The sequence below is a fragment of the Xyrauchen texanus genome, chromosome 41 (genome assembly GCF_025860055.1).
Source record: "Xyrauchen texanus isolate HMW12.3.18 chromosome 41, RBS_HiC_50CHRs, whole genome shotgun sequence".
Classification (NCBI taxonomy): domain Eukaryota; kingdom Metazoa; phylum Chordata; class Actinopteri; order Cypriniformes; family Catostomidae; genus Xyrauchen; species Xyrauchen texanus.
Genome location: NC_068316.1, coordinates 3,341,309 through 3,351,308, shown reverse-complemented (window position 1 = coordinate 3,351,308; position 10,000 = coordinate 3,341,309). Strand labels below are relative to the sequence as shown.

Here is a 10,000-nt window from a genome sequence, read left to right as displayed (position 1 = left end):
GGCAGAAATGTGTTTAATCATGTTGAGAGTGATGCAATTGTGCTTACCAGCTGAAGGAAACTTTTCTTCTGTTAGTTTTTGCAGAGCTGTCAATCTTACAGTCACTGCACACACACACTTGAGTGTGTATTTCACCTGAAATATGATCAACTGTTACCTCAGAGCAATAGTGTGAATGTCCAGGTCATATTTACCCCAAATCTAAATAACTAAATAAATACACACAAAAATACATTATATTTTGCATATAGAAAAATGAATATATATATATATATTTGTTTGTTTGTTTTTTGCTTGCATTGAAAAATGATTTCATGTCAATTGCATTTTCCCTCTCTCATTTTTTAACTGCACTGATTAATTTTATCTATTTATTTGTTTATTTATTTTACGTAAAGCTGTTTTAGAACAAAATGTATTGTAAAAAGTGCTATACAAATAAACTGAATTGAACAATTAAATAAACAATGATATATATATATATATTCCAAAATATAATGTAATTTTCTTTTGATTTTGGGGTGAAATATGCCCGTAAAGATATGATTTAATCAGACTGATTTAACAAACAGACTTCGGACTTCCATTGACTTTTATTGTTTTAATACTGAAAGCGAATTATATTTCCTGTCCTCCAACCCTCCACAAACCTTTCTGTATTTTAAAATTTTTATTAAGACAATATTTATTATGTTTATTAAGCTGCTATCCTCATGAGGAATGATGGCTGTTCCACACAATATAAGCCAATCCTGATTCCCAAAACACACACACACACACGCACACACACTCACACACTCTCACTCTCACACACACACACACTCACACACACACACACACACGCACACACACTCACACACTCTCACACACACACACACACACACACACACTCACACAAACACATACACTCACACTCTCACACACACACACTCACACAAACACACACACACGTGCACACACTCACACACGTACACAAACACTCACTCGCACAAACACACTCACACAAACACACACACATAAATACACACACGTGCACTCACACACATACACACACACACAAACATACAAACACACACACTCACACACATACACAAACACTCACACACACAAACTCACACACACACACATATACTCACACACACACATACACATGCACGCGCGCACGCTCGCTCGCTCGCACACTCACTAACTCACACTCGCTCTCTCTCACACACACGCTCCACAAACACACATGTTGGTACCGCTATCATAATGATTTTTATACTGTACAAACTATAGATTCATTCCCTAACCCTCACAAAAGAAAATTCAGCATTTTTACATTTTCAAAAAAAAAAAAAAATATTTACAAAAAATGTGAATTATGGGGACACTAGAAATGTCCTCATAAACCACATTTATAGCATAATACCCTTGTAATTACTAGTTTGTAACTTTTAAAAAAGTCCTCATAAACCACTTAAACCTGCCCACTCACACACACACACACACACACACGTGTGATCTGAAAGTGATCTGGCAACCTTATACAAACTTTTCCAATTACATAAACTCACACAACTAATTGATATCCCCTCATCTAAAGATTTGTGCATTAATTCCCTATCACTAATCCTTCTGGATATCGGTTACTCACTTGTTATCTTGAAGCTATTGTACGTTATTGGCTGCAGTCTGATGTGATGGCTCACATACACACACACACATGGCGGACCTCCACTGGGTTGCTGATGGGACTGTCACCCCCGCTAGGGATCATCCGAAGCATTTGACACCCCACGATCAAACCCCACACAGGGTCGAACAGACACACACATTCTCAGTTGTAATGTTGACGTGTTGGACGTGACAGTTGCATTCTGTCCAACCAGAAGCCTTGCAAGTGAACAGGAGTCCACTACTATTTTCCATGACTTTCCAAAAGAGGAAGAAGAAATAGAAATAGATGAATAATGACAGTCAGAAGAGAGAACGATGACACATTTACTGTCACTCCCTCAACATCTGTATTTGAAACCCTATCACGGCTTTTTTAAACTCATGCCAGAGTAATAACCCAAAGACCTCCGGGTGGCAGAGGACGAATCTCAGTTGCCTCCACGTCTGAGCCGTCAATCCGTGCATCTTATCACGTGGCTTGTTGGGCGCATTACCACGGAGACCTAGCACATGTGGAGGCTTCACGCTATTCTCCGCGACATCCATGCACAAATCACCACGTGCCCCACCGAGAGTGAGAACCACATTATAGCGACCACGAGGAGGTTACCCCATGCGACTCTACCCTCCTTAGCAACCGGGCCAATTTGGTTGCTTAGGAGACCTGGCTGGAGTCTCTCAGCATGCCATGGATTCGACCCCATGACTCCAGGGGTGATAGTCAGCATCTTTGCTCGCTGAGTTACCCAAGCCTACCCAAAGCATTCAACTCACATTTATAAGGTGCAGTTAAGCATCATTTAGACAAGAGTCTAAAACCCCTCTGGAAACCAACTGGTGTAGTTATACAAGCTACTGAAGACATAGGTTTAACCAATGGAGTCGTATGGATTACTTTGCCTGTAATGGGCACGAGCTTCGGAACTGGACCTTGGAGCAGTGGAAGAAGGTCAGCCTGGTCCGGTGAGTCCGTTTTATTTACATCACATGGACGGCCGTGTAATGCGTGCGCTGTTTACCTGGAGAAAAGATGGTAGGATGCACTGTGGGAAGACGACAAGCCGGTTGAGGGAGTGTGATGCTCTTGGCAATGTTCAGCTGGGAAAACCTGGGTCCGGGCCATTCGTGAGGATTTAAATTTGACACGTGCCACTTACCTAAACATCATTGCAGACCAGGTACACCCCTTCATTGCATAGTATTAACTGATGGCAGCGGCCTCTTTCAGCAGGATTATGCAACATACCTCACTGCACACATTGTTCGGGAATGGTTTGAGGAACATGATGAAGTGCCAAGGTGTTGTCCTGGCTTCCAAATTCCCCAGATCTCAATCTGATTAGGCATCTGCTGTATGTGCTGGACCAACAAGTCCGATTCTCAGCGGCTTCACCTCGCAATTTACAGGACTTGAAGGATCTGCTGCTAATGTCTTGGTGCCAGATACCACAGAACAACTTCAGGGGGCTTGTCGAGTCCATGCCTTGACAGGTCGATGCTGATTTGGCAGCACACACAGGACCCACATTATATTATGTAGGTCGACATTATGTTTGGGCTATTTTTGAGTGAACTACCCCTTTAAGGTTAAAGATGAATAAAGCTCAAACAACACTGAATATGAAGAGGATGTGCTGTACATGTGTGGGGTTTGGCTGGGCAGCTCCATTTCACAATGAAGGTTTTGAATAAAAAATAAAAAACATTTTTAAAGATTTTATTTCTGGCAGTGTATGAGGCAGTATCCATGACAACGGAATGGAGAATAACTAAAGAGACTGGCAGTGTGTTGGTGTGATACATTTAAGTGTGTCCATGAGATATACAGAGAGAGAGAGAGAGAGAGACAGAGACAGAGAGAGAGAGACAGATAGATAGAGAGAGAGAGAGAGAGAGAGAGAGAGAGAGAGAGGTAACCGTTGGTCACTGTATTTGTTCGTAAGTTTTGAAGATGTTGTAGATTTTGGCTGAACTGTAATGAAATGGAGGATTCTGTGACTCATCTTACCCAGCCTGATATCATGAAAATGACGTAACTATGGCAACATTTTTGCAAAACGATATTACGTCTTTCCTGAAACATATAGCGGCAATTCTGAGATGAAATGTCCAGAGTGTGGCGCTAAAAGCGAGTTACATTTTCTCCCAAACAGATGAGGTTTTTAAGGTTAATGCTCTATCAAGATCAACACAACCGATCTCCCTACCCCAAAACTAAACCTAAACCTAAACCCAACTGATAGTGTCCTGAAAGCAAATGTGAGATGAAAAACGCAAGTGCTAAAGCAACCATGTCATCTATGATGCTTCTATGACACTTTCAGCTTACTTGCCGACATGTACCTGCCTTTGCATCACAAGTGCAATGCTTTATCAGTTCAGTTTGATCGCACGTGCTTGTAAATGCTGTTGATTATGTAATGCACATGTTAACTGTGTCACCTTACATGTCATGCACTATAATAAAAGTGTTTCAATGGTGTGTGAGATTGTGTGAGGAACAGAGCGAAAGGTGTTTATGAACTTTAAATCTGCTAAATATAGTAAAGTGATTCAATTTGGTATAATTTGGTAATGTTGTGAGCATTTCACTACAGCAAATTCATTTTAACAGCCATCTTACTTAGTGGATAAACTTTAACTTCTCTATCTTGCATGATATTAGTGAGAAAATAATATTTAAAAATGTCTAGATTCGAAATTTGGTAAGATTTTAGTCAGAAACTACAGTAACCGGATCAGAACTTCAGTGGCTGTTGAAAAGTGCAAGCCGTGCTTTGCTCTGATGGATAAGCATTGAATGAGTCCGGCTAAATCCATGTGCACTGATGGGAACAAAGAGGGAATCAGGGATCCGGACGCCAAGCGGAAACTCAGCATTACAGCAAAGCCTGCGAGAACGGAGCTGATGCAACAGTACAGATATCACCAGCACACACACACACACACACACTCACACACTCACACACACACTCACACACACACACACACACACTCACACACACACTCACACACTCACACACACACTCACACTCTCACACACACTCTCACACACACTCTCACACACACACTCACACACACACTCTCACACACACTCTCACACACACTCTCACACACACTCTCACACACACTCACACACACACACACACTCTCTCACACACTCTCACACACACTCACACACTTGTAGTGTTTCCATGTTTTATGGGGACTTTCCATAGACATAATGGTTTTTATACTGTACAAACTTTATATTCTATCCCCTAAACCTAACCCTATCCCTAAACCTAACCCTCACTGAAAACTTTCTGCATTTTTACATTTTCAAAAAACATAATTTAGTATGATTTATAAGCTGTTTTCCTCATGGGGACCGACAAAATGTCCCCACAAGGTCAAACATTTCGGGTTTTACTATCCTTATGGGGACATTTGGTCCCCACAAAATGATAAATACACACACACACACACACACGCACACACACTCTCTCACACACTCTCACACACACTCACACACACACTCTCACACACACTCTCACACACACACACGCACACACACACACACACTCTCACACACACACACACACACACTCTCACACACACTCACACACACACACTCACACACACTCTCACACACACTCTCACACACACACACGCACACACACACTCTCACACACACTCTCACACACACTCTCACACACACTCACACACACACACTCACACACACTCTCACACACACACACGCACACACACACACACACTCTCACACACACACACACACACTCTCACACACTCACACACACAGACATTTAACAGCTCAAAAAATCAATTTATCAAACAGAGTTGATCATATTTATTTGATTAATATTTATTATTGTTACTATTATCTATATACTACGTGCTGTAATATTCTAAAATATTGCAATAATTGTAATAGGAATTATTGTTATGTTTACCAACCAAAAAATATGGTTTGCATCACTAGTGGCAACAAATGGAATTGCAAAAATAATGAGTGCATTTACATGTACACCCATCCACTAATCGGATCATACGGTCATAAACTGTTTAAGGATAAACTGATTAGGGGGTCTGGGTATCTCAGCGAGTATTGACTGACTATCACCGCTGTAATCGCGAGGTCGAATCCAGGGTGTGCTGAGTGATTCCAGCCAGGTCTCCTTAGCAACCAAATTGGCCCGGTTGCTAGGGAGGATACAGTCACATGGGGTAACCTCCTCGTGGTCGCTATAATGTGGTTCTCGCTCTCGTCGGGGTGCGTGATGAGTTGTGCGTGGATGCCAACTAGCTAAAAAAGCTGCATATTGACGTGTGATTTCTATTGCAGTAATATCGGTCAGTTTGTTGGGCCATATTATGTGGTATTCTTAAATACGCTTATGTGGCAGCGGGGGCGTGGTCAAGCGCCCGTCCGGGAGAGAAAAGCGGTAAGGGCGCTCACACCTGAGCTAAATGATAACTAACACCTGTGTCTAATTTCAGTAACGTGAGGAGAGCGGCATAAAAGGGAGGAGCGACGGAGCATGGAGAGAGAGAACCAAGGAAGACTGTCTGATGTGTGTGATAAAAACTTAAGAATTAAAAACTTACCCCTTAAGTTGACGCTTGTTTCCGCCCCGCCCTTGAACTATTTCACAGTGGTGCAGAAACCCGGACTATTTTTTTTTTTTGGTTACGTAATGGAACCAAGTCGCCCCATAGAGTCCTCCCAGCTGGCGGAAATCCTCCAGTCCCTCGCTAATCTCCATCAGGGCCACCAACAAACCCTGCTTGAGCTCCGCAGGATCAAGATCGGCGGTTCTTCGAGGTCATGCGGGCTCAGGCAGAGGACCGACTCGCTATCCGAGCCTCCTCAGCCAGGAGGCTGCGCCAGCCCCAGCCGCACCCCGACACCTACGCTACGCTGCCCCCGCCCATGTTACAGAAGATGGGGGTGGCAGATGATCCTGAGGCCTTCCTCGACCTCTTTGAGAAGACGGCTGAAATCTGGGGCTGGCCGCCTGAACAATGGGCAGCCCGGCTAATTCTCTTCTGTCCGGGAAGCACAGCTCAGCGGCACAACAACTGCCAGCGACGAGCCTCCTGGCTTATTCTGACCTGAAGAGGGCCATTCTGCAGCGGGTTGGTCGGAGCCCGAAGAGAATCGCCAGCTCTTCCGGAGTATGAAGCTGGAAAATCCGACCGCCCGCTTGGCGCTTGTTCAACGGCTCCGGACGCTTGTCGGCGGTGGCTGCTCGCGGGGACCGCGACGCCGAGGGAGTTATCGATCAGGTGGTACTGGAGCAATTTACGCAAAGACTGCCCAGGAGAACGGGCGGAATGGGTCCAGTGCCACCGCCCGGCGCCGCTGGAGGCAGCTGTGCAGCTCATGGAGGACCACCTGGCGGCGATCCCGAGGGCAGATGAGCCCTCCCCTCTCTCTCTCTCCCCTTCCCCTGTGTCTTCCCCTGTTTCCCCCTGTTCCCTCTCGCCTGCTCTCTCCCCAGGACCTGCTCCTGCCCCTCGCAGGCGTGGAGGATACAGTCCACCAGCTTCCCGGTCGTGGGAGAACCCGCCCAACCCTTCCCCCGCCTTTCAGTCGCCTCCTCCTCAGGTGGTGGCGCTCGCCAGCACGGGTGCGGCCGTGGCGCCTGGGCCGGTCTGCTGGAGGTGCGGGGACCCGACCACTTCCGGATCAGTGTCCGCTGATGGAGGTGGGGACGGTGGTGCGGGTCTCCGATGTCCCGCAGGCTGCCCCCGGTCGGGTTGGAGCGCACCGATCCCGTAAGGATCCAGGGGGTACATACCAAGCTTTGATGGATACCGGCTGTAATCAGACCACCATCCACCAACGCTTGGTTCAACCCGGGCTTTGGGCACAGCTAAACGGGTGAGGGTGAGGTGTGTGCATGGGGATATTCACAAGTATCCCATGGTGACTCTGGCAATTAAATTCGGGAGAAAAGCATAGTGTGGAGGCAGCGGTTAGTTCCCGCCTCACCCATCCGCTAATCTTGGGTACTGATTGGCCAAATTTTAGAAATGTATTAGAGGGAGTCTGTGCGGATGGGTCCTGCATGAAAGTAAAGAGATGTGTGATGTGCGATGCTTTGGCGGGGAGGCGGAGCCGGGCCGCCCTCGGCTGCTCCAGGTGACGAGGGAAGGGGCGAGGGGACACCCTCCTCTCAGGGAGTTCCTTGAGGGGATTTTCCTTGGAGCAGTCGCGGATGAAACCCTTAAGCACGCTTTGACCAAGTGAGAGTAATCGATGGTCAACAACTCCGCCGGTGTCGCCGCTTCATATCCATATTTCTCAGTTATTAAAGATCGGTTGTATAGAGTGACGAGGACGCCAAACAAAGGAGGAGGTGACACAATTGTTGATCCCACGGAGCCGCCGGAAATGGTTTTCCAGGCGGCTCACTATAATCCTATGGCCGGTCACCTGGGGAACGGAAAACACTTTTCCGCCTAATAGCCCGCTTCTATTGGCCGGGCATTGGCGGCGACGCCCGCGAGGTGGTGTGCGGCGCGTCGCGAATGTCAGCTGGTAAACCCACCGCCACCCCAAAAGCGCTTTTGCGCTCTTCCATTGATCGAGGTTCCTTCGAGAGAATTGGAATGGACCTCGCCGGGCCATTAGAACGGACGCCACGCCGACATCGCTTTGTGTTAGTCCTGGTGGATTACGCAACGCCGTATCCGGAAGCAGTGCCTCTGAGCAACATCTCAGCACGCAGTGTTGCAGGGGCACTCTTCAAGATAATCTCCCGGTGGGGTTCCGAGCGAAATCCTCACCCACCAAGGCACTACTTTTATGTCACTGAACACTTCGCTAACTTTACGAATTATTGGGCATTAAATCGATTCAAGACTAGCGTGTACCACCCTCAGACGGATGGACTGGTGGAACGCATTTAATAAAACACTCAAAAATATGATTCGTGAAATTCGCGCACTAAGACGCTTAGGAATTGGGATAAGTGGCTGGACCCCCTGTTGTTCGTGAGTACGAGAGGTTCCGCAAGCCTCCACAGGGTTTTCCCCATTTGAGCTACTGTACGGACGACGCCCACGCTGGGTCCTCGACGCCATCCGTGAAACTTGGGAGGAGGGACCATCTAGTGCCAAAATGAAATTCAATACGCTCTTGATCTTCGAGCAAAACTCCACACGCTGGGGCAATTAACACAGGAGAATTTGCTCCAGGCTCAAGAACGCCAACGCCGGCTGTATGACAGGGGTGCTCAGCTACGGAATTTGCACCGGAGATAAAGTGCTTGTATTACTCCCAACATCAAGCTCAAAATTACTCGCCAAGTGGCAAGGACCGCTTGAGGTCACACTGACGAGTAGGGGACCTCGATTATGAAGTCAAACGCATCGATAGAGGGGCGCTGCCAAATATATCACCTCAACCTCCTGAAATTGTGGAGGGAAGAGGCGGCCTCTGTGACGCTGGCAACGGTAGTTCCGGAGAAGGCGGAGCTCGGACCGAGGTAAACAAAGCCTGCGATCCTAACACCCCGGTTCTGTGTGGAGACCACCTCTCACCACGCCAACTCGCAGAGGTTTCCGAACTGCAAAAGGAGTTTGCGGACGTGTTCTCTCCTCTACCGGGCCGCATAGACCTCATACAACACCACATCGAGACCTAACCGGGCGTAGTGGTACGCTGTCGCTCTTATCGCTTGCCCGAACATAAAAAAAATAGTTCGAAGAATTGGACGCCGATGCTGACATGGGAGTAATAGAAGAATCTCACAGCTGATTGGTCCAGTCCGGTCGCCCTTGTTCCCAAGAGCGACGGGTCTGTCCGCTTCTGTGTGGATTATAGAAAAGTCAATGCGTGTCTAAATTTGACGCGCACTCCAATGCCCCGCGGTTGATGAACTGCTCGATCGGTTAGGTTCTGCTCGGTTTTATTCGACCTTGGATCTAACGGCGGGTTATTGGCAGATCCCCTTGACACCAATATCCCGCGAAAAACGGCCTTCACCACGCCGCTCGGATTACACCAACTGCGGACGCTTCTTTCGGTTTGTTCGGGCACCAGCCACGCTTCAGCTTCATGGATAGGATCCTCAGACCGCGATACTGCTTACGCCATGCATATCTAGATGATATCATCATTTATAGCAATGATTGGCAGCGGCACTTGCAACATCTGAGGGCCGCCCTGAGATCGCTGAGACGGGCGGGCTCACGGCAAACCCGAAAAAGTGCGCGGTTGGGCGGTGGAGGTACTGGTATCTGGGGTTCCACTTGGGTCATGGCCAGGTGCGACCCCAAATTGACAAGACCACGGGCGACTAGTGACTTGCCCTAGACCCAAGACCAAAAA

General features: G+C 47.3%; 1 long non-coding RNA gene across 1 annotated transcript in view; it reads right to left on the bottom strand.

The window, feature by feature from the left end:
• LOC127634241 (uncharacterized) overlaps positions 1-10,000 on the bottom strand; it is a 21,873-nt gene that overhangs the window by 1,361 nt on the left and 10,512 nt on the right. Inside the window, exon 2 of the long non-coding RNA XR_007969335.1 lies at positions 48-135. This is a non-coding gene — a long non-coding RNA (uncharacterized LOC127634241). The remainder of the gene's footprint in view (positions 1-47; positions 136-10,000) is intronic.